We start from the raw sequence: 25,821 nt of genomic DNA, 5'->3' as shown, positions 1-25,821 counted from the left end.
GTCACAATTTCATCCTTTAAGTGCTTCTCTGTCACCCCCAAATATATTTCATTGCAAGAGCAAACTTACCATGCCGGTCTCTGAGATGTCTTTTCTCCTCCAGCTACAGACTGCAATTTGTTGCCCCTCTCTCTCAAGCCCCATGCACACCCCTCTATCGATCTATCTCTCTATCTAATGCCCCGATCACTGTATTATGAGGCCGTTCCCCCACCACACTGAGGCTGAGCTGCTGGAAATACACTGAGATCTGTGCCGTCTGCAGATGAGCTGTGTGTCAAAAACTTTGGTGCTGAGGGGAGGTGATTTATCCATGTCTGTTTTCTATGGGCTTGAGGGACTCACTCCCTGGAGCCCTCAACAGCCCAGAGCCAACAATATTTTATCTTGCCCTCTACTTCCCTGAAGAGTTTTCAGAAACTAAAATAATCACAGTTACAACGAGGCAGCAGGGTCTAAAGCAAAGATTGTGAAGCAAACACTGCAGGCACACAGGACTGTACTCCAGAGATCTGACATCAATTCCTAACCCTGCCACTGCCCTGCTGTGTTATCTTGCGAAAATCATTCCCTAGGGCTGTCTTTCCCCTCCCACCCTTTCCCTGTCTTTTCTACTGTAGGCTCCTTGGGTGGAGACTGTGTCTTACCTAATAAAATGGACCTCTTATATCAGGTGCAACTATCAGATATTTAATTAATTATTATTTAAAAGCTAAGGTCCAAGGTGTCCTGAGATCTGATCCCAACTATTCCTCTGGCTTTGTTCAGTCCCTTCACCACTCCACTCCTCAGTTTGTCATCTGTCCAATCGGGATACTAATTACAACTTGGAGTATAATTCATAATGAGTGGAGGTGCTCAAAAATATCTTCCTGGCAAAAAAAAAATTGCTTGTCATTGAAAATAATTTTAGTGTGGAAAAAACTCATTTTGAACTCATTTTTCTATGGGTTTTTGTTTTTTTCAGTGGGGGGAAGTTGTTTTTGGTTTTGTTTTCCCGAAAACCTGGAGATGGAAAATTTTTTTGTATATTTTTTCAAGTTTTGGGGGGAAAGTTTTCAATATCAGAAATCTTTTTTCCAAAACTAGAAAATATTTACCATAAACTTGCTGTTTTACTAGAGACGTTTATTGAAAACCAAACACTTTTCAGTCTCCAGTTTCATTGTTTTGCCCATCCCCCATCCAAAAGCAATATTATGGGATGTTTCTATGAAAACAAAAAAATTGACATTTCCCACAAAAATATAATTTTCACTTTTGACCAGTTTTAATAATGAGTAATTAAACTCAATTAAATGCATTTGAGTTGATGTGGGTGCAACATTCATTGCAATTTTATTTTACAACATCTGCTTGTTATAGATCATAGGAACTGTCTAACTGAGTCAGACCTTTGGATCATCCAGTCCAGTATTCTGTCCCTGACAGTGGCCAGTACCACCTGATTCAGAGGAAAGTCTAAGAGGCCCTATAGAGGACAATTCTCGAATAACCTGTCCATGGCGGACTCTTATCATCATCATCAGCTAGTGAATAGTCTATGGCGTGAGGAAGGTGATTTCTACCCCTCATAGAGTTTTATCTGCTACAAAGTAACTGCATGCTCTCATTATCCAAATAGGTTGCAGTGCTCAAAGGAACCAACTGGATTTGTGTGTCTAAATCCCATTCACTTTCAACAGGAGAGGAGTGCCCAGCTCCATTAATCCTCTTTGAATATCTCACTTAGTTTATTATTAATTACTTATTTTGTAGATTCCATCACTGACAACTTTCAAACCGAGATTGGATGTTTTTCTAAAGGATCTGCTCTAGGTATTATTTTGGGGATGTTCTATGGGCTGGGTTATACAGGAGGTCAGAATAGACAGTCATTATGGTCCCTTCTGGCCTTGGAATCTATTAATCAAATTTGAACTCCACCAAAAATGAGATCAAATTTTCTCTAAAAACCTCACAAAATGGTAGATTTAAAAAAGAAATTATAAATTTCTATGAATTTTTTAAAGAAAATTTTATTTTTTTAAAGAGTGTAAGATGATCCTGATCATCTCCTCTGTTTCTTTACCAGATCTATTAAAATTAATTCCAGGAGATTTTAGCTGAATTAGGCAACACCTCAGAGTCATACAACTCTACTTCTCTTTTGGCAATGTAGGCTATTTGTGTTCATGGAGGGGCCAACATGACCAATGATGGGATTTTCAAGGTCGCCTATAGATATTTGGCCACCAAAATAGTTTTAATGGGAATTGGTCATTCCAGTCCCCTAGGTGAAAATCCACCCATAGTTTTATGAACAAAACCTGCAACTCTTTTCTGATGTCATTTTTAAGGCCATTATTCAATAACGACTTGGATAACAGAGGAGAAAATATGCTTATAAAACTTGCAGATGACACCAAGCTGGGAGGGGTTGCAAACACTCTGGAGGACAGTATCAGAATTCAAAATGACCTTGACAAATTGGAGAACTGGTCTAAAATCAATAAGAGGAAATTCAATAAAGACAAGTGCAAAGTTCTTCTCTAACTAAGGAAAAATCAAACGTACAACTACAAAATGGGGAATCACTGGCTATGTGGTGGCATTGCTGAATAGGATCTTGGGGCTAGAGTGGATCACAAATTGAATATGAGTCAACAATGTGATCTAGTTGCGATAAAGGTTAATATCATTTGGGGTGTATTAAAAAGAGTGTTGTATGTAAGACACGGGAGGTAATTGTCTCACTCTACTTGGCACTGGTGAGGCCTCAGCTGGAGTACTGTGTCCGGTTATGGGTGCCACACTTTAAGAAAGATGTGGACAGATTGGAGAGAATTCAGAGGAGACCAACAAAAATAATCAAAGTTTAGATAACCTGACCTATGAGGAACAGTTAAAAAAATAGGTGTGCAGAGGAATGTGGTTTAATCTGGAAAAGAGGACCAGCAACCCCAGTCTGTAGCACAATACAAGAAAGAGGAGATTTGATGCATTGGCCATGTCTAGTCATTAGAGAGTATTGGAAGAAATCTGTAACAAAATGACCCAATTGTTGGCTATTTATTATCTAATAACCTTCTGGTGATCCTCCTGGGCCTTCCTGGTGGAAATGGTCACACAAAAGGAAATGAAAAATTAACCTCTGATCTGCTAGTAACTGCTCAGCTATTAATAACCTCTCAATGGGAAAAGAAAAATAGTCCAACCATGGAGGAATGATTAAAAAGAATATGGGAGGTTGGTTATGGAAAAATTAATATTACAATTATGTGTTCAGCAAAATAGACAGAGGATAGATAGATACTTAGATATCTGGTTATCTCTTATTCAGTGCTCAAAGTATATTCACCTGCAAAAAAAAAAAAAAAATCCCAGCACACCTGTCCAATTGCTTTGCATATTAACATTTGATAGACATAACTGGTCTGTTAATATGTGAATACAGAGATTTCACTCACTGTAATAAAATCACCAGAAATGACATAGGAGTTGTAATGATCCTCACTCTGTGCTATGGTATCACCCTGTTAAAGAGAAAGTTCTGGTGACTATATTCCTGTCTGATGTCTCTTTAAACCAAAGTTCACTGTTGTAATGACTGTCTTGCTTCTGATATTTATATGGCAAGGATTTGTAAACTTGTTAAAACATCCTAAATAAACAATTAAAAAAACTGGGCATGTTGACCAAGCTGCCAGAGAAAAGCTCTCGTTTAGACTGATATAAGTTTGCAGTAAATCCACTGACACGAAAGTAGATTCAATTGAAATAATCAGGATTTATATCAGTGTGAGAGAAAAATTAAGCCCATTCTTAAAATGAACCACAAAATTTGCACTGGTCAGAGGTTATAAAAGTGACATTGTCCGTTGAAGTGTAAAACAATTGACCTTTTTTTACCTTAAACATGATCAACATTGAAACAAAAAGTTTAGATTTTGTCAAAATGAAACCTGATACAAAATTGTTTTTGACTTTTTCATTCTCCTGAAATTTGGAAAAAATTACCATTTTCAGTTTGACCCACAATTATTTTTTTCCATTTTTTTCAAAATTGCCAGTGGAATGAAAAATCTATTATTCGCTCAGCTCTATTTGGATTTTGCCTCCCGCATATCATGGGGAATTTGATTTGCTAGATTAAGAGCAATAAGGAAGAGCAATAAGGAAGGAGGAAGATAACTTTTATTGTGTTCTATTGTTGCTATTTAAACACACAGGCAAACACTCACACAAACATCCATGCAGTATCTTCCATAGACTGATGCACACACACACCGCGATTCTCACTCACACTTCACACAAGCAGGCACACGTACTCTATCCAACATGCAAACACTCACTCTAACACACCAGCCTAAATGCACCAAACACACTCTTTCCCCCAGCACAAAAACAATCATAGACACACACTCCCTGGCTCTCACACACAAAAACAACACCTTTATGTCCCAATTTAGATGGTATACTGTGTATAGTGATGTTACAAAACAAGGAACCAGATCTGAGTTTGGCAATGAGAACAAAACACTTTGTGGTCCAAGGCATCAGTTCCCACACTTGGGAATATGAACTGAGAATTGGCAATGCACAGAGTGGAGGGGGTGTCTACAAACTCCTCCCACACCCAGCTCCTGATCACTGAAATGGAAACATGGGAACCCATCAGAAATCTGCTGGCTTCTTGGTGCTGAGGCACTTGCATGATCTATCTCTTTATTCCCGTACATAATCTGTTGCCCCTCTGTCTTGAACCTTCTGTCTGAACTTTATCCATCACTGTGACATTTGAGGAATGTGTAGGGCTGCTGCCATTTCTCCTACATGAGAATATTTATTTATATTGCCCTTGGAACACACCCAATATTATTATTCTCTATCTTTGGTGAAAAAGTGGCAGCTCTTCGAAATCTGCACAGGGTCTGCTTCTCCTAGAGTAAGGGCAAAGCACTGTGGTGGCTTATTTTTTCTTACCAACTTTGAGATGCTTTGGGGTCAGATGCATGTTGTGAATGAGAGGAATATTCACACCATGTATTGTCTCCAGGTCCTTATTTCTGGGTAGCATTTTTGCCCTTCTCCAAAGTACGTGAGAGAAGACAATTGGGTTTGGAATATAACTGGTATAATAGAGAGGACAGTATAGCTCAAGGACTTCAAGATTTAAAAACAAAAAACAAACACTGGTTATTTTTTCTTATTCACATGCAACATTTGAATGAGAATTATACACAATGCAGATCGCTGCTTCAATCTTTTAGGAAAACTAAACTAATAGTTCATTGTTATGGTCTTGTCTTGCCTATGCAATGCTCTTTCCATTGCTACCTCTATAAATAGTCTTGGAAGGATTAGATTTTTATCAGTAAATATTGGCAAATGTTGATTTCACCATGCACACACAAACCAATGAAAAAATATTTCCTTCAACAATCAACATTTCCAGCTAGACAAAGTAAGAAAAATGCTGCTTGAGAACTTACGAGTGTTTGATTTAAGGATATTGACTTTGTATATCTTCACGTCATGTTGAAACATTGTGCTTTCACAGTTCTCAAGTTTAACTTTTTGAATCTCAACATGTACTGTCATTAAATAACTATTGTCTGACCCTTCCATAATTTTCTGCAACTGTGAACATTTAAACTGATAAAAATAAAAAAAAATGCTTAATTATAAACATCAATATTATCAGTCAAAATTATATATATAAAAATTAAATATTTCCAAGCCAATGTATAAGATAGTATTGTCTATGGTCAGGAGTCCTATTTGCATTTTATTTTGAAAAGTAGTGTCTAAAGTTGCTTTTTTTTAAGGAATAAATGTCAGCCTTAGTTCAGCAAAGTGCTTAAACACAAACCCACCTTTAAGCTTTTGAGTAATGCACCTTCTTGCTTTCTTCCAATTTGCTCCTATTACATGGGAAGAGCCATGTGTAAACATCCACAGAGTTACCTCTTTCAAATCCCTCTTTAAAACTCCCCTTTGCCATGATACTACAAAATACTCACCCGCAGTCATGGAGCAGGTGTGCTGGAAAAACTGCCCATCATGCTGACTAACATTGTCTCATTGTTTCCTTGGCCTACCATGTCTGTCTGTCTCCATCAGCTGTCGCAAACCTTTTAATTAGACTCTAAGCTGTTTGAAGCAGGGACCATCTTTTTGTTTTGTGTTTGTACAGAACTTGGTTCAATAGATTCCTGATCCATAACTGGTGTTACCAATATTAATAATAATACCATTTAAATTAAATATTTTGCTGTATCAGAGCCTAAATGGAACAAATTCATCCTGATGTTTATCCAGTGTAGCTAAAAAAGAGACACTGGGGATGAATTTAGTTACAAATATTAAAAATAATAAGGTATAATACACACAAACAAGAAAAGAGATAAAGAACTAATTACACAGAGTTCAAGTCAGAGACACCACTCACTTGCATTCGGTTAAAACAAGAGAACCTCCATTGACTTCAATGGACTTACTCCACAGTTATTCAGTGATATAAATTAGACAAGAACTTGGCACAGAGAGACAGCATGAAATTCAACTTCCTTAGCTGGCAGAAGAAGTTTTAAGTATCAATTTTCAGAACTTCAAAGAAATAAGTAAAATTTACATTGCAATAAGCCCTAAACCAGGGACTTTTAAAAATGGGCTGAAGGGAATAAGGCCTTGCTTAGTCCTGGGCTACACTGGTGCGGGGGTTCAAACTAAGATACGCAACTTCAGCTATGCTATTCACGTAGCTGAAGTCGAAGTATCTTAGTTCGACTTACCTGGCCGTCCTCACGGCGGCGAGTCAACCACGGCGGCTCCCCCATCGACTCCGCTTACTCCTCTTGCGGAGTTGGAGTTCAGGAGTCGACAGGGAGTGTGTTCGGGGATCGATTTATCGCATCTAGACAAGACACGATAAATCGATCCCCGATACATCAAACACTACCTGCCAGATTGGAGGGTAGTATAGACATATCCTTAGGTCTGGTCTATACTACCCGCCTGAATCGGCGGGTAGAAATCGACCTCTCGGGGATCGATTTATCGCGTCCCGACGGGACGCGACAATCGATCCCCGAATCGGCGCTCTAACTCCACCAGCAGAGGTGGTAGTAAGCGCCGCCGACAAAAAGCGTCAGAAGTCGATTTTGCTGCCGTCCTCACAACGGGGTAAGTCGGCTGCAATACGTCGAATTCAGCTACGCTATTCACGTAGCTGAATTTGCGTATCTTAAATCGACTCCCCGCTGTAGTGTAGATGTACCCTTAGATGGGGAGTTATTCTGGAATAGCTATTCCTGATTAACTCCCTGTATGGATGCTCTTATTCCAGAATAAGGGTACATCTACACTACAGGGGGGAGTCGATTTAAGATACGCAAATTCAGCTACGTGAATAGCATAGCTGAATTCGACGTATCGCAGCCGAATTACCCCGCTGTGAGGACGGCGGCAAAATCGACTTCTGCGGCTTTCTGTCGACGGCGCTTACTCCCACCTCCGCTCGTGGAGTAAGAGCGCCGATTCGGGGATCGATTGTTGCGTCCCAACGGGACGCGATAAATCGATCCCCGAGAGGTCGATTTCTACCCGCCGATTCAGGCAGGTAGTGTAGACCTAGCCTAAGAGTGCTTTATCTGAATTAGCTTAATCCATTTAGATCCAAAGTCTTCTGATTCCCACTGGAAGTCACGTGTGGTGCCTGAGACACTTAGGACTCTGAAACTCCCAGACAAACCTTCACCTTCCATCTTCTACCTGACAAGAGCATCTAACTTCCCACAGATGTATCCTGTTACACTGACCTCTCAAGGAATTATAGGCCAGTGGCAGAAACAAAGTTACTCGTTATTTTAATGTGTCCCATCGAGGGCCATTAGAATGGAAAAGCTGCTGGGAAATACTGGTCTCAGTGGCAGTCCCATCGCGGCTGATTAGAAAAGAAAGTCAGAGGCATTGATTAAAGTTAGACAAAGGAAGGGGTGGGCCTGTTCCTATGTCAAGTAGTCCCCTGATGGTTAAAGTGAAAGGGGTCAAGCCATTCATTCCCAGCCCTTTTAATGGTGATTCCTTCCTTCGTAAATTCCATCAGACCCTCAGGTAGGCTATTACAGGCCAGCTGAGGTTCTGGTACCACTGGGCTCTTAGCTATTGTAGGTCATATGTCTGTGCAACAAATACATATTTATTTCTGCAAACCCCTGGGGATGCCCTTTAGGCCTCAGCCCTGCCCTGTTTTTAGCCAAACTCCTTCGACTCCTTTGAAAATCGCCAGCCTTAGTGGCTGAATGAATTTATAAACCAACAATGGACAAGTGTATTTAATAGAGCTGTTAAAATGTTTCGTGTCCCAAATTTTGCCATTGAAAAATATGATTTCATTAAAATTATCCATGGTAAAATGTCAATTGTGGATATTTTTGTTTTAATTCTTGTCAGGGAATCAAAACAAAAAATAAAGTTTGATTCATCATGTGACATTGCACTCTATATGATTTTATGAAAATATGCTAATGAGTGTAAATATAATGTTACTGGGATATACTTCATGCAAATGGTCTCTTGTAAGGTATCATTACAAAGATACATTGCTACTTTGAATCCAAACATTACAAAGATTATAATCTACTGAGTATGGTGATCCTATTTGTATAAATGTATCACTCTTGTTCTTGAAACAAGAAATATAAAATATAACTCTGAGGTCCTATCATAGTTATGCAAAGTGTGGGCCATTAATTGTGATTTGGAATCTTGATGGCTCCCATCAACCAGGACAATTGACTGTGGATGACTCTGTCTGCTTGCAGGCCTTCCTCTGAGTCAGGCTGGGAAAAATGAGGGCTTGGAGTCTCACCTGAACTGGAATGCATCTTTAACCCTGTGCTTTCCCATTTAGAAGGAGGGATGTGAACTCAGAGAGACAAAAGATTCCCGCCTTGTGCCAAAGCTATATAATGGGGTGGAACAGAACAAAGAGCTCTGCAATCATGAGAAATCCCCTAGCTACCACCTGAGCTGGAACAAGGGCTATACCAGGGGAAAGGATTGTGCCTAGATTAGGAAGGCATCCAGTCTGTGATAGAAGCTTATTGAAACATCTCTGAAAGTGAGATTTTGTCTGTATTCAGTTTTCTTACTGTATTAGGCATAGACTTGCATGTTTTATTTTATTTTGCTTGGTAGTTCACTTTGTTCTGTCTTTTATTACTTGGAACCACTTAAATCCTACTTTTTGTATTTAATAAAATCACTTTTTACTTATTAATTAACCAAGAGTATGTATTAATACCTGGGAGGGGGCAAACAGCTGTGCATATCTCTCTATCAGTGTTATAGAGGGTGAAGAATTTATGGGTTTATCCTGTATAAGCTTTATACAGGGTAAAACAGATTTATTTGGGGTTTGGACTCCATTGGGAGCTGGGCATCACCTGTTGGAGACAGGAACACTTCTTAAGCTGTTTTCAGCTTTTAGGTGGTGTGGTTCAGACCTGGGTGTGTTTTCAACAGGCAAGTGTGTCTGGCTGAAACAAGGCAAGGTTCTGGAGTCCCAAGCTGGAAGGGAAAACAGGCTCAAAGGTCGTCTCAACACATCAGATGGCAGTCCCTAGGGGGTTTCTGTGATCCAACCCGTCACACATCATTTCAAGAAAAAAACAGTCTTTCACTTTTGGTCAACTGAAAATTTTTGTTTCAAAACAATATTTACAAATGAAAAAAATCTTTTTGTAATGTTAAAAGATTTTGTTTTGACTCAATACATTGACATTTTTCTTTTTGACAGTTTCATATCACATTTTTCAGAACTTTTTATTGCATCAACATATTTGTTACTTTGATTTTTTGTCTTAATCCATTATGAAAAGAAATGTTGAAATACCAGAATTTCCCACAGGCTGGAAATTCCATTTTCTAACCAATGCTAGGTACTAACTTTCACCGGGGTAAAATAAAAACGTTTATTGTGTCTGTGATCATTTTTCTCTTCACTCTTCACTCACTTCAAACACTCAGAGCTTGTTCTATTTTAACTGCTTCTGCTAAACACAGGGCAAATTCTACTTGGTGAAATAACACGTCTTGAACAAACATTCTGAAGTTGTAAAAACACCGAGCAAAGCTGAGATGTTTGCGGATATGGACACCCAATACGAAGTAATTGTAATGGGAAGCAGGTAGACAAATCATTTATGGGGTTTTGAAAACCTTAACCCAAATGAGTTGATGGATGAAATGAAAAACCAGCGTGTTTCTGCTGTCCTTAAAAAAATAATAATAATCAGGGCCGGCTCCAGGATTTTTGCCGCCCCAAGCAGCAAAAAGAAAAAAAGTGAAAAAAAAAAAAAAAAAGCCGCGATCGCGATCTGCTCTACCGCCACCGCTTCAGTCTTCAGCGGCAATTTGGCGGCGAGTCCTTCGCTCCCAGAGGGAGTGGGGGACCCGACGCCGAATTGCCGCAGAAGAGCCGGAAATGCCGCCCCTCTCCGTTGGCCGCCCCAAGCAACTGCTTGCTGGGCTGGTGCCTGGAGCTGGCCCTGATAATAATAATAAAAAAGACATTGGGACATCAGAAGACAAACTAGGATGATACTGGGACAATGTATGAGAAACTGGGACTATCCTGGTAAAATCAGGACATATTTTAACTTTGGGTGGGCTAAGGTTTTTCAAATCACCTATTGGATTGGATTACCCAAGCCCCTTTAAAATTCATGGGAACTGTGGACTGGAATCCCTAGGGCAATAGTGAAAGTCTCAGCCAAGGAGTCTAGTCACTGTTGTGGGGCCACAGATGCAGTCAATAAAACTCAGTATTTATATACCTTGCTTCTGAGTCTTGGTGTATGTATATAAGCGTCTTCCCAGGAATTTGAGCATGACGTTCCCAAAGACATTGTTAGTTTTGGGTGCTCAACTTGAGGCAGCCTGAATCTATTCATGGATGCGCTTTCAGCAAAGCTCCTGAGTTCAGAGGCCAAACCCCCTATCCTCCCATGGGGACAGGGATGGAGATTGGGGCAGCCTGTCTTCCTGGCAAAAAGCGCTGGAGAAAACTCTTGCCTGTGTCATTTCCCAAGGTTTTTTTTACCATAAGAGAGGAAGGGATCTGAGCCCACATTATGAACTGCTAACACTAAGCTTGTCTCAAGTTGGGTGCCGAAAAATGGAGATACTCCAAATCTCTGATCACTTCTGGAAATGTTGGCCCTAATGCAATGAGCCATGGAGCCATGGAGCGCCGGCCGGAGCGCGGCCAGACCCCCGGACCCTCTCTCCCTGCCGAAGCTCCGCGCGGAGCGCGGCCCAGCCCCGCGGCCCCGCTCTCCCGGCCAGAGCACCGGACCCCACTTCCCCGGTTGCAGCGCCGGCCGGTGTAGTGACGCCAGACCCCCGGACCCGTTCCCCTAGCCTTAGCCCCGGACTGAGCGCAGCGAAACCCCCGGACCCACTCTCCTGGCCGGAGCTCCGGACCCTGCTCCCTGACTCCCCCCGCCGCAGTGCCCCGTTGCAGCGCCGGACGGAACACCGAGAGACCCCCGGACCCGCTCCACCAGCCGGTGCCCCGGGTGGAGCGCAGAGAAACCCCCGGACCCCGCTCCCCCTTTCCAGCACCCGCCGGAGGGCAGCCAGACCTCCGACCCCGCTCTCCCAGCCGGAACGCCAGGCCGAGAGTGGCCAGCCCCCTGTCCCCGCTCTCCGGGCCGGAGCGCCGGACCCCGCTCCACCGGTTGCAGCGCCGGCCGGAGCGCGACCAGACCCCCGGACCCGCTCTCCCGGCCGGAGTCCCGGGCGCAGCGTGGCCAAAACCCCAGCCCCACTTCCCCGGCCGGAGCGCCTGGCGGAGCGCGGCCAGACCCCCGACACACCTTCCACGCCGGAGTGAGGCCACCAGACACCCGTCCCCCTTCGCCGACCGGATAAAAACGGGGGGGGGGCGGGTCCTAGTTTGCCCACCCCCGATCAAGATAGTTGCTGCTTTGGAGACTTGGGGATTCTTTCCTAAGACGAGTCATTAAAAACTTCATAGAGTATTTCAGTCTCTTTATGTGTTTATTCTAGCCATGCAAACATTAGAGGCTTTGAAAATTCCTTCCTGTGCTGAGATGGCGCAAGGAGGCTATTAAGGAAAGAGAGGAAGAACTGGAGATTTGACTCGTCTCCAAAGCAGATGAAATCCCATGACTGCTGGATTTTGGTTCTGTCACTGAGATGGAAGAGCTAAGCCAGGAGTTAGAGCAGGGGAGAAATATTCAGGGCTTCTTGGTTCCATGTCAATTCTAGGTTGGGAGCAAACACAATGATTAAAACAGGGGATACTTGTATTTTTGGATCCCTCATGTGCACCTTTGACATATATTGTCCAAGAACTCTACTGAAAGACTTCAACTTTTTGGCGAGATATGATTAAAAGATCAAAGTTGGTTTGCTTTAGGAGTCAGCAGCCAATATACAATCAGAGACCTGAAACTTCAACACTGACACTCAGCAGGCACCTGTGGACTTAATGTATCAACGACGTATAACATCTCATTTAGAACATCCTTCTTCCTCATTTTATCAGGCACTTCAGCAACAACAGGGATGGGATCTTTTTTAATGCTTAGAATAGAATAGAATAGAGATCTAATCTGTTAGGTTCTGACTGGCCAAGTCATTATGGGTAGAGTTGGCTGAATAATGGACTTTTTTTGGTTCACTTGCTATTTTAAAAGAATTTAAACTAATGTTTAGTTTCAGGTCAAATTGAAAATAACATTTTTAAAACAATTTTTAGTGATTAAAAAGTCAAAGAAATTTTGACGTTGAAATTAGCCAATGCATTGGTAATGTCAAGGCAAAGTGTTTCATTCTGTATCATCCTGAAAAAAATTGTTTAGACTTTCAGACAGTTTTCAAAAAGCCAAGTAAAGATTCTCAAAGCCACAGAAGGTGAACACCATGATGGTAGTGGTAGTGTGCTCCCTCATGAGCCTTACCCAGTGGTCAGGACATTCACCAAAAATGTAAGAAACCTGGATTCATTCGCCACAGCTGCCATCTGATGAGGATAAAGAAATTGAATGTTGGTCTCCCCCATTACAGGAAAACATCCCTGACATTGGACTATGGGATAGTCTGGGTTGAGTTCTTCTCAGTCTCTCCTGTTGAAGATGTTCAACTTTTAAATAAATAATTAAACAGTCAATAGAGAAGGAACTTGAGCTTGGGTCTCCAACATCTCAGGTGACTAGGGTTACCATATTTCAACAATCAAAAAAGAGGACGGGAGGAGCCCCGCCCTAGCCCCGCCCCTGTCCTGCCCTAGTACCGCCCCTGCCCCTTCCACTCCCTCCCACTTCCTGCCCCCTCAGAACCCCCAACCCTCCCCCCCACGCCTTGTCCCCTGACTGCCCCCTCCTGGGACCCCTGCCCCTAACTGCCCCCCAGGACTCCACCCCCTACCTAAGCCTCCCTGCTCCTTGTCCCCTGACTGCCCCCTCCTGAGACCTTCCCCACATCCTAACTGGCCCCCTAGGACTCTACCCCCTACCTGTCCCCTGACTGCCCCAACCCTTATCCATACCCCTACCCCCAGACAGACCCCTGGGACTCCCACGCCCCATCCCACCATTCCCCAACCCCTGACAGCCCCCCCCAAAACTCCCGACCCATCTAAACCCCTCTGCTCCCTGTCCCCTGACTGCTCCGATCCCTCTCCCCACTCCTGCCCCCTGACAGCCCCCCCCAGAACTCCCAAACACCATCCCCGCTCCTTGTCCCCTAACTGCCCCCTCCTGAGACCCCCCCCACCTGTACTCTGCCCAAAACCTTACACCCCCCAACCTCCAGACAGCCCCCCCCTGAACTCCTGACCCATCCAACCCTCCCCCTGCTCCCTGTCTCTTGACTACCCCCCCCAGAACCTCCCTGCCGCTTCTCTGACCCCCGGCCCCCTTACTGTGCTGCAGAGCAGCGCGCTCGGCAGCGGGGGAGGGGAGCAGGGTCGGAGCTCCAGACTGCCGGAGGCCGAGGCGACGGACGGCGATCTGTGAATGCAGGGAGGGGGGGAGGGAGGGAGAGAGAGGAGGGGAGTGGTGTCAAGTTGCAGGGGAGAGGAGGGGGGAAGTGAAGGAAGGGCTTTGGCTGCCGGAGCCCCGTGCGAGTGGCACCATCCAGCCGGCTGCCCTGTAAGCCCCGCATGCTCTGTATGGGGGGCGGGGGAAGTCCGGACATTGACAAATTCCCCCCGGACGCTATTTTTAACTGAAAAAAGCCGGACATGTCCGGGGGAATCCGGACGGATGATAACCCTACAGGTGACCCCCTGGCTGACACGCAGTAGAGCAATACTCACTATCACCCAGGTCGAAGACTATACTTCGCAATTCATAGTGGCAATTCACAGTCTTTCATGATGGCACTGGATAGTCATTGGGCAAGGGAAAGAGAGTGAGGCGTCCTTATAGCTCTCTGCTCATCTTAAACCCTGGGCATCCTCTTACATTTCAACATCTGCCCTCGGTGACCCCCTACAACCACATGCCTTTTAGACCCTCTGCAGTCATGTACCTTCATATCCTTCCCTCGCTGACCCCAGTGCAACCCCTCCCCTTCACTCTCTGTCCCCACTCACCTATGTTGAATACCATTCCTTTTATTTTTTATATTCCTGTTGACTTCATTCATTATATATAGGTGTAACTGATCTGAAATTCATTGAGAATATTATTTAAAAAAATACTGTCAGAACTAGCTTTTCACTCTTCTGTCAAAGTAGTGTTGGTTCAGGAGATCTTACAGGACTATAGAGAGTTGTAGTTTATTTCTGGATCTGAAAATCCAATTCTGATACACAGGGAGTATAGATCTGTTCAGGAAGAAGTACCCATTTTTATTGAAATATTTTTCAGTGTAGAAGAGCCTCATTAGTACTTAAACTTTAGAAATATAGCACTCGTTGGGAAAGAAAAAAGAATCACAATATTTTTGAATATTTACAAAAATATTTCTATTTTCAAATTTTTGAAAGGAACTTTTTTTCTCTTGTAGTAAAATTTCATAAATGTGTTTTTCTTTTTATCTAATTTTTTTTCTTAGGGAGAAAAAAGGAGTAAGTCTGAAAAAAACAAAATCTAAATCTATTTAGGAAAGTTACATGTTCTTTTATTTTTCTTGAAATTTAAGATCTGGAAAATGTGCTAAGGTAAGGGATTTTTTAGAAGATGTTATTTATCTATTATCAATAAAAAAGCCAGTTTAGAAAGCAATCTTTGCAACCTCTGTCTATAATTGCATTTTTTATCCTCATTAATTGAAATCATTCATAGGATAATTTTGACTAGCCATTCTCAGTGCCAAAGCCCAAACTGATGGAAGCCATGTAGTAAGATGCAACCACTTCTGCCAGCTGGGGAACTGGCCCATTTACACTCAAGGACACAGTCTGATTTACACTGATTGGTTTTTTTTCACTTATATGGAGGTGTCACCCTGACTCACAACCATAAGTGCCAGCCTCAGGGCAGGCTGTCAAAAACAGAGCGGACACCCCACACTGGTGGTATGCTCTATTATTAGATTTCACCAAGCCAGTAACAAATGTGAACTCCTGGCTATGAAGTTTAAGACATAAATCCAAATGAAATGAGCCAGACAAGGCGGGTGAGCTAATATCTGTTATTGGACGACTTTCTGTTGGTAAAAGAGACAAGCTTTTGAGCACCATAGAGTTTCTTTCCTTCACCAACAGAAGTTGGTCCAATAAAAGATATTACCTCACCCACCTTGTCTCTTTCATATCCTGGGACCAACATGGCTACAACACTGCAAACACCCAAAAGAAAGCAAAAGTTTCATTTTAGTTTGAAATTTTCTGATGTAACATCACAAATTTTCATCAAAAAAGCCATTTTCCCATCAAATGTTTTGATTCCATCAAAACCTCTTTTTTGACAGTGAGCAGGGCAGAAATGAAATCCATGTCCCCGCAGACTCAACTTTTTCTTTTGTGAAAACTTTTGACAGAAGAAAAAGTTGAGGCTGTGGGGACATGGATTTCATTTCTGTCCTGCTGTGGGCGTCCTCTGTGACCATGGGTAACTCACCCCCCACACCCCGCATTCTGGGATTTTCAAGAGAGAAGAAAATAGGTGCCCAATTCCCATAGAACTTCACTGGGAGTTTGATGACTGAGCCCCCCTGGATCCTTTGAATATCCCAGCCTCCCTGCTTCGGTTCCCCGTCTCTGAAATAGCGTAACATAATTTCCCTACTTTGCAGGAGTGTGGTGAGGTTAAATGCTTTAAGGATCGTGAGGTGCTCAAGTACAATCGTTACAGGTGAGGTATCAGTATTTATGCAGAGAGCTTGGAGGAAAGGCAATGCAGATGCCCCCCATGACACATTAGGTTTTGCTACACCGCGATCTGTGTGACGGAAGCTGATTTTAAAGAGGTATGGATCTTAGGGCTAGATTCACAATGGACTTTGGCTTTTAGACACTTAAAAATCACTCAACATAGTTGAAGATGCTCGGTATGAAGTGTAAACATACCATGGAAATCTGGGCTCCTCATTTGGACAGAGCCTTGCATTTCCCTTCTGTGATGTGTGTCCTGATCTTCACTAAGATGATGGTGTAGGAAATAAGCAGAACAATTAATACTATTATGAGCAGCACTCCACCATTGAAGACCATCCACAGTTCTACCATGTGGGTGTCAGTGCAGGCCAGTTTGATGACATGTGGGACATCACAGTGGAAATTATCCAGGATATTTGGACCACAGAACGGTAGCTGGAGGAACAGTCCAAGCTGAACAGCAGTGAGCCAATCCACCCAGCCATGCCAGCGCCACTAGCCCCATGCACACATCCTGGTTCATGATACTCAAGTACCGCAGTGGTTTATAGATGGCCACATACCGATCAATCACCATTCCCACAAAACAAATTAAGTGGTAGAAGCACATCTGGAGGATGCACTCACTGAAGAAGATGGTTTTACACTGGGAAAGGAGACCTGCATATTTGGAGCATTTACTGATAATTCACTGACATCCAGGAAAGCCAAGTTCAGGAAGTACATGGGGGTGTGGAGTCGGTGGTTGGTGATCACGGTGACGATGATGAAGATTCCCAGCCAGGCGTTCACGTAAACTATGAGGAAAACCACAAAGAGGAAGCACTGCAACTCAGGATTCTGGGGGAGGCCCAAGAGGACAAATTCTGTCACTGGGGTGGTGACGTTCTGCTCTTCCATTTTGTGTTCTTAAAATCTACCAGGAAAAAAAAATAGAAATTTACTGATATTAAATCAATGTTAACTCCACCTTCACAAAGACATTGGATTTGGAAATTTCGTTTTCTAAATTCAACATTGTGTTCTCAGTTCTGCTGCAGGGAAACCCTGCTTCAGCCGACCCTAGGAACTCCATCAGTGAGGAGCTGCAACCATGGGGTGCTTGTGAGAGAAGAGGAGTGGTCTGCTCACCAAAAGAGGCTCTTGCTAGTCACAGTCTGCATTCATCTACATGCAGCCTGGATGGTGCAGTCTTCCAAAGGTCCATAGAGTCCTCTTGGGGCCTAGAGATTCTGGGATGGGAAGGATGTGGGTTGCAGGCGTACATATAGCCAGAGATTCTCAGAGTCCAGGGGTTGTCAACAAGGGGCTGCTAGGAGGTCACGATGACTAAACCTACCTACCGACATTGCTGAATGGGAGGGAGATCCCAGTTAGATCCTTGCTAGAAGGGAGGGGTATTGGAATGGAAAAGCTTGAGAACCACAGATTTCATGGATTTGGATTCTTGGACTGGCTATCAGAGATGTGTAGCACCTGTAACCCCCATGAACACAGTGAGGAACGTTGTCCCTCTGTAGTGGCTCATCCACTGAAGAGGGTGACTCTGACTGACTGATCAGGGAGGAGTCAGTGCTCAGCACCTCTGGAAGCAATTTGCTGTAGTTTGGTGCCTACAAATTCTGGTACTTACATTTAAGCACCAGCACTGGAAAACTGACCACATAAAGATTTCCATCCATGCACTCAAGCTGAGATGTTCACTGCCACTGAGTGATTATCAGTGGTTCACAGTCATGCTGGAAGGGCATGACCTATGAGGGAAGATTGAAAAAAAAATGGGATTTGTTTAGTCTGGAGAAGAGAAGATTGAGAGGGGACATGACAACAGTGTTCAAGTACATAAAAAGTTGTTACAAGGAGGAGGGAGAAGAATTGTTCTTCTTAACCTATGATGATAGGAAAAGAAGCAATGGGCTTAAACTGCAGCAAGGGCAGTTTTCCTTGGACATTATGAAGAACTTGTCAGCATGGTTAAGCACTGGAATAAATTACCTAGGGAGGTTGTGGAATCTTCATCATTGGAGACTTTTAAGAGCAGGTTAGACAAACACCTGTCAGGGATATTCTAGATAATACTTAGTCCTGCCATGAGTGCAGGGGACTGGACTAAATGACCTCTCAAGGTCCCTTCCAGTTATACGATTCTATGATTAGAGTTTTGACAGTTGTTGTCGTAGAAGCTGTTGTTGAAGTTCGATCCCATTTCATCTCGGGTGGGGTTTGGGATTCAGTTGGAGTAGGTGTTATTGTTATTGTAGGTCGTTGTGACAGCTTAAAAACTTTCATATGCTTTTTACAGTGAGCTCACAAAGAGGGTGAATTTGTTGACCCACTTATCACACCTCTGCCCTTCCTCTGATTGTAGGAGATGGACCTCCTGGAGCCGATGAGGGGGGAGAACAGCACCTCGGTGACCAAATTCATCCTCCTTGGTCTCTCCAGCAACCTGCAGGAGCAGCTCACCTTCTTTGGGGTCTTCACAGCCATCTACCTGGTGGCCCTGATGGGCAACATGCTCATCTTACTGCTGATCAGCCTGGACTCCAGGCTCCACACACTCATGTACTTCCTCCTGGGCAACTTCTCAGTGGTGGACATTGGCTCTACCAGTTCCACCATGCCCAAGATGTTGGCCAATTACCTGTCACAGGACAAGTCCATCTCATGGGCTTTCCGCCTCTGTTAGATGTTCTTCTTCATCTCCTTCGGGGGGATCGAGTGCCTGCTGCTGGGGGTCATGGCCTATGACCGCTATGTTGCCATCTGTCACCATCTGCACTACGGCACGTTCAGGAGCCGGCGGGCATGCACCCTGCTGGCTGGAGCAGCCTGGGTCATGGGCTTGACCAACTCGGCTGTGCACTCATCCCTGATGTCCATCCTGTCCTTCTGCCGGGGCAACGTCCTCCGCCACTTCTTCTGTGACATCCTCCCACTCTTTCAGCTCTCCTGCTCCAATACTTGGGCCAACCAGGCTATCACCTTCGCCTGAGTGGTGACGTGATCCTGGACTCCTTGCTTGGGACCCTAGTGTCCTACGTGTACATTGTGCTGGCCGTCCTCAGGATCCACACAAGGGAAGGGCACCTCAAGGCCTTCTCCACCTGCACCTCCCACCTGGTCATGGTCAGCCTCTACTTTGGCACCATTATCTTCACCTACATTCACCTCAACTCCACCTACCCACAGCATCAGGACCGGGCACAGCCCGTGTTCTATGGCATCGTCACCCCCATGCTCAACCCCATTATCTACACTGAGGAAGAAGGAGGTGAAAGGGGCACTCCAAAAAGCCCTGGCTTGGAGCTAGGCAGGTGAAGGGAAGTTGCAGTTGCTTGGGAGCCAGGAATCCTTGGTTCTATGTCTGGCTCTGGGAGTGGAGCGGAGCCTAGTAGGTTAGATTTGGGGGGCTGGAAGTCAGGACTCCTGGGTACTATTCCAGCTCTGGGAGGGGTGTGGAATCTAATGGGTAAAGCATGGGGATGTGAGAGTCAGGATTCCTTAGTTCCACACCCAGTTGAGGGGAAAACTCTCTGTGTGTGTTTATATACAAGGGATTGTTATTCCAGGTGCCAAAGCTGAAAGGTTTTTTTCTGTTTTTGTCTGACTATTTTCCAGTTTTCAGTTGTTGAAATTTGTAGCTGGAAAACCTCAGTCCAAGATGCTTGCCAAGGATCCCAGAGTGGTATATCCATAGTTTATGTGTATCATCTCCTGTTATGAAGCTGTTTTGCTAACTGCAGAAATCTCAGAACTGGTTGAAAAATACCAATTATTTTTACAGGAAATAAATACATAAATAAATAAATAAAAACTTTGTTTTGTAAAAAAAAAAAAAAAATTCCACAAGAATTGTTTGGTGTTTTTTGTTTGGTTTGGTTTTTGCAACAAAAACCAAACCCCACAAAATCATTTTTTTCAAAAACAGTTCTTCGTAACAATATTATGTTATAATAAAAATATCCAATGGTTCATAAAAAACTTCAGTTTCAAAAAGCATTTTGGGACAAATGTTTCAGTTTTTGGTAAAAGGATTTGCTGTTGGGTAAAAATTTTGGTTAAAAACCTTTTACAATAAAAAAAATGTTGTTTTTGAAAACAGAATTGTTTAAACAGACATTTTTTCCAAAAATTGAAAAATGTTAAGTTTCTGCGGTTTCGATTGAAAACTGGAAATTGTCAAAAAAAATGTCATTTTCCTGGAAACATTTCTGATTTGGTGAAAAAAACCCTTGTTCCTTGGAAAAATGGTTGGGTGAAATAATTTTTACTCTCAGCATGGATAGCACATCCAGAGAGGACTTAATGACTAATAACTATGGGTAGCTGATAATTGAGAATCAATTATTTAATCATTTATTATTTATTATTGGTATTGCTGGAGCCCTGTGAACCAGAGTCATGGACCAGAGCCCTATTGTGCTAGGTGCTTTACAGACAGAATTAAAAGAAGGTTCCTGCCCCAAACAGCTGATTGTCTGTCCCATCCAATGCCCATAATGACTCTCTGGGTGGACGTATTACAAGGTTACTGTGACTGTAACTCTGGGGAGTGTTTGCCAATGGGCACTTGTACATCAGTGACCGGTTAGGTGTGTGACGTGGTCCCTGTGGCTATAGCAATATTCCCGAAGGAGAATCCTGGATGTGACTGCATTGGTTCATTTAGTGGGGGTGTTTTAGACCTGATGGTTGTATCCAATACTTCTAGTTTTGTCTCTTTGTCTCTGGTCCTTTCTTAATGTCAACCTCCAGAACCGAATGTTATCATTTTAACACGCGGAGTTGGGCACAATGCAGGAACCATGGGAAAGGTTCCCTGGCCGACAATATGTCAGACTAAATGTGCTGAATACTCCTTTCTGGCCTTATAGTTTATGGGTCAGACCCACAGCTGGGGTGAATTGTCTGTAGCTCCATTGGAGTCAATGGCCCCAATCAGTAGCTAATGTGAATCACATGTAGCTCCACTGGACTCAATTGGCCAGATCCCCAGCTGCTGTAAATCGGTATCACTCATTGGAGTCAGTGGGTCAGAATTAGGTCCCCCAGGTTAATGGTGTTCCTAACTCCCTCATGCTCTTTTGACATTCCAAGTCATAATGAACCACAATCATTCTCCTTTTTATTCCAGCTTTGTGTCACCAGTTGCACCTGTCCAAATGGGTGTGTCCTGGTCCCACATTACAATTGTCCTCTTGAAGGTAAATCCGGTTGTAAGAGATGACACTTGTCTTGTCTCACAGAAACCAGATTTGTTTTTCTTCCCTTGGTTCCTGTTTTATCTTCAAATTCCTTTTGGATGAATAAAACTCCAGTGAATCTTTTGAGCTGCTCATTAGGCAGCCAAACCATGGCAATCAGCACATGGAGACTGAGTTCTGTGCAACCTACCCTTTCTTGTCATTGCATTTACACTTTGTAGTTTAAAGCTCTTATCAAATAATCTGCCACACAAATCCCAAGATCTGACATCCTGACATCTCTTTCAGATGTGATAGAAAAGACAAAAAACAAATAGGAGTTAAACATTAGATGCAAATTAGGAGTCAAACAGCTGCATTCCAGGACCTGTGTAAACAGACTTGGAGCTTCATAGGTTTTAAGCCTAGAAAGGACCTTTTGATTAGAGCCTCCTGTCTGACCTGTATATCACTGGCCATTAAATGATATCTGGTTCCCCCTGTATTGAGCCAAATAACTTGTGTGTAGCTAAAGCATCTTCCCGAAGGGCCTCCAGTCTGGATTGGAAGACATCAAGTGATGGAGACTTCCTTTGGGAATTTGTCCCAGTGGTTGATCACCCTCACTGGTAAACATTGATGCCGAATTTCTCATTTGACTGTCTGGCTTCAGCTTCCAGCCATTGGTTCTTGATCTTCCTTTCTCTGCTAGCTTAAAGAGCCATTTAGTACTAGATATTTTCTCCCCAGGAAGGTACTTTTACTGTAACCAAGTCACCTCTCATCTGCCCTCCTGTACAGCGCAGGCCGGAGAATCCAACACATAGGGACAATACCCATTGGCTCACCACCCCTGGAGGAGGTAGTGCCAGCTACCCATGGTCACATCACAGCTGAAAATACAGCAGGAATGCTCTCCCATCACCTTCAGGGCTCTGAGCAGAAATGTCCCAAGTCAGCTCTGCCTATGGATGGATTTCCTGTCTCTGTGTGTGGGCCCTGGAGAGCCATACAATGAACCGGCAGGGTCTGAGCTTGGTGGCGACCAGGACACTCAAGATAGAAACTTTAACACCAATTCAATGTCTTGATAATGGGCCAAATGCTCAGCTGGTGTAAATTAGTGCAACTCCATTGCCTTCAATGGAGCTACGGTGATTTACATTATCTGGGGATCTGACCCCATTGACTCCTATGGAGCTATGACCTATTCACACCAGCTGGGGATCTGGCCCCATTGGTTTCAGTGAAGCAATGGCTATTTAAGCTAGCTGGGAATCTGGTCCATTGCCTTCAGTAGAATGACACCAATTGTCACCATGTAGGAGGCTGACCCTTCACAGCTATTCACTCTCTCTGACATACCTGCAACCAAAGTGAATTCAACATGTTAAAAACACCATGCAGCATTGCATCTGCAGCCAAAGGAGTCTTTTGTTTTACTATTATCTACTGTCAGAAAAAAAAAGAAAAAAATTGCAGAGAAAGGAAGGAAGAAAGAAAAGTTATAACATAAGAACATAAGAATGGCCGAACCGGGTCAGACCAAAGGTCCATCTAGCCCAGTGTCCTGTCTACCGACAGTGGCCAATGCCAAGTGCCCCAGAGGGAGTGAACCTAACACGCAATGATCAAGTGATCTCTCTCCTGCCATCCATCTCCACCCTCTGACAAACAGAGGCTAGGGACACCATTCCTTACGCATCCTGGCTAATAGCCATTAATGGACTTAACCTCCATGAATTTATCCAGTTCTCTTTTAAACGCTGTTATAGTCCTAGCCTTCACAACCTCCTCAGGGAAGGAGTTCCACAAGTTGACTGTGCGCTGCATAAAGAAGAACTTCCTTTTATTTGTTTTAAACCTGCTGCCCATTAATTTCATTTAGTGACCCCTAGTTTTTGTATTATGGGACTAAGTAAATAACTTTTCCTTATCCAATTTCTCAACATCACTCATGATTTTATATACCGCTATCATATCCCCCCTTAGTCTCCTCTTTTCTTTAATCTCTCCTCATATGGGACCCGTTCCAAACCCCTAATCATTTTAGTTGCCCTTTTCTGAACCTTTTCTAGTGCCAGTATAAGTTGGACCATTCATCCCATTCATAGGAGTTGAAGATCAGATAGAGAAAATCTTAGCAATGGTGATTTCGTCCCAAGCTCTGTCCCCAGTGGGAATCAGAGTAGCAGCCGTGTTAGTCTGTATCCGTAAAAAGAACAGGAGTACTTGTGGCACCTGAGAGACTAACAAATTTATTAGAGCATAAGCTTTCGTGGACTACAGCCCACTTCTTCGGATGCATACAGAGTGGAATAAATATTGAGGAGATATATATACACACATACAGAGAGCATAAACAGGTGGGAGTTGTCTTACCAACTCTGAGAGGCCAAAGGAGTCTTTTGATTTACTATTGCCTACTGTCAGAAAAAAATTGCAGAGAAAGGAAGGAAGAAAGGAAGAAAGAAAAGTTGGGCCATTCATCCTATTCATAGGAGCTGAAGATCAGATTGAGAAAATCTTAGCAATGGTGATTTCCTCCCAAGTTCTGTCCCCAGTGGGAATGAATCGCTCCATCACCATTAGAAGTTACACTTGTAATTAATCCTAAAGGACAAAGAGCTAGGAATGTGCAGACAGGTTAGGAATTTTTGACTCATCTTCAGTTCAGTTACACGGGCAAAGAATATGAATTTGAACCTGTGTCATGGGCCAGATCCTCACCTGGTGTAAATTGAAGTAGCTCCCTGGATGTTAATGGGTCGGATTCACCATTGATGTAAATAGCCCTAGCTTGCTGAACTCAGTGAAACTGTATCAATTTACACCATCTCAGGACTTGGCCCTTAGTTTTTAGTCTTTTCCTCTAGGTACCAACTTCAAGCAGCTGGGGCAGCATGAGCTGTGGGTTCCTCTCATGGCTGCATCCCAGGAGCTGCTGCTGCAAAGCAGGAGAAAAAGAATCTCTGCTCCCCCAGAGCTAATTATGTGATTTGTTAATGAAGGAACAGGCTATTCCAGGCCAGCTGAGGTTCTGGTGCCACTGGGCTCTTAGCTATTGTAGGTCACATGTCTGTGCAGCAAACACATATTTATTTCTACAAACCCCAGGGGACGCCCATTGGGCATCCACTGTAGATAGCAGTGGATATGGATGACGAGAGAAGCAAAAGGCTCTTTTCAGAACCACCATGTTTTTTCTGGTCAGGAGCTGTATTCTGTGCCTGTCTGGGTTCCCCTCACATCCACCCCCAGAACCTCTCCATAAGTGCAGCACAAAACTGGATGCATCCATCTGCCACATAGGAGGCTCAGTGAAATGGCCTGTTCATCTTAATGAGCTATTCTGAGCTGAGTGAGAATCCATCCAGGAGATGGTACAGCCTGAAACAAGTGCTCAGAGAGGTGTGAACTGCTGCACTTGTACCAGCCACCCCAGTGCCAGCAGGGTTTAATGGTGGTGTTGGTGCACGCTCCACATGTGCCTCTTCTCAGCTTCACACCCCAAGGGGTGGTGCTGCCCTAGACCCAGCACACATGGGGAAGGGATTGGGGAGACAGATTAACCCCCCAGAAGAGGACAAAGCCCCCAAGATCACGTGAGGGTAGCAGGGAGGATTGGACCTCCATACATAGGTTGGAAACCCCCAGGTACCGGCAAAGAAATGGGATGGGAATGTGGGATTGTCAAGTGTCCCTGTCCCCATTTTCCCCAGGCTGCTGTCACTCACCCTCATGTTCCCCTTCCCAGTGCCCAACGCCTCTCCATCTCCTCACACGCAACACATCTCCTATCCACCCTCCTCATTTATCCTCCTTCCCATAATCACCCCTCCTCTCAAGGCCCCCAAAACTCCTCTCTCCCTTTCCCACCAACTCTTCCACCGCCAATAATCCTGCCTCCCAGTGAGCGTGTGCATGGGTTATTTATTTTCATTTCAAAAATAGTTTCAGCACCTTCTCAATATTCGGCTGTGCTCAAGGGACAGTTCCCCAAGATTAGAAACCCTTCAACAGAGGCAGATGTCACCTGCATTTAGTCACAGATTTCTGTCCAGAGTGAGATTTTAACTCACAGGGCCTGGGTTTGTTGGCCAGAACATTCTCCTTTCAGCAGCTATGGGGCTGCGAGTTGGAAACAGCTTGCAACCAGCTCCTCCTCTCGCCAGGCACATGCACAGTGCAATCTGTTTGGCGCGAATCCAACCACTTCAAAGTCTGACGCGCCTAACTGAGAACTAAATACTGGTGCTGATAACGTTGTCACTTTATTTCCGCCCAAGGGCC

General features: G+C 43.8%; 1 pseudogene; it reads left to right on the top strand.

Annotated features, from left to right (window-relative positions):
• The first annotated feature begins 18,713 nt into the window (after window positions 1-18,713).
• LOC135974636 (olfactory receptor 5F1-like) lies at window positions 18,714-19,655 on the top strand (annotated as a pseudogene).
• Window positions 19,656-25,821: the final 6,166 nt, after the last annotated feature.

The sequence above is a fragment of the Chrysemys picta genome, chromosome 12 (assembly GCF_011386835.1).
Source record: "Chrysemys picta bellii isolate R12L10 chromosome 12, ASM1138683v2, whole genome shotgun sequence".
Classification (NCBI taxonomy): Eukaryota; Metazoa; Chordata; order Testudines; family Emydidae; genus Chrysemys; species Chrysemys picta.
The sequence above is the reverse complement of the archived record's forward strand: the minus strand, read 5'-3'. Positions and strand labels throughout refer to the sequence as shown.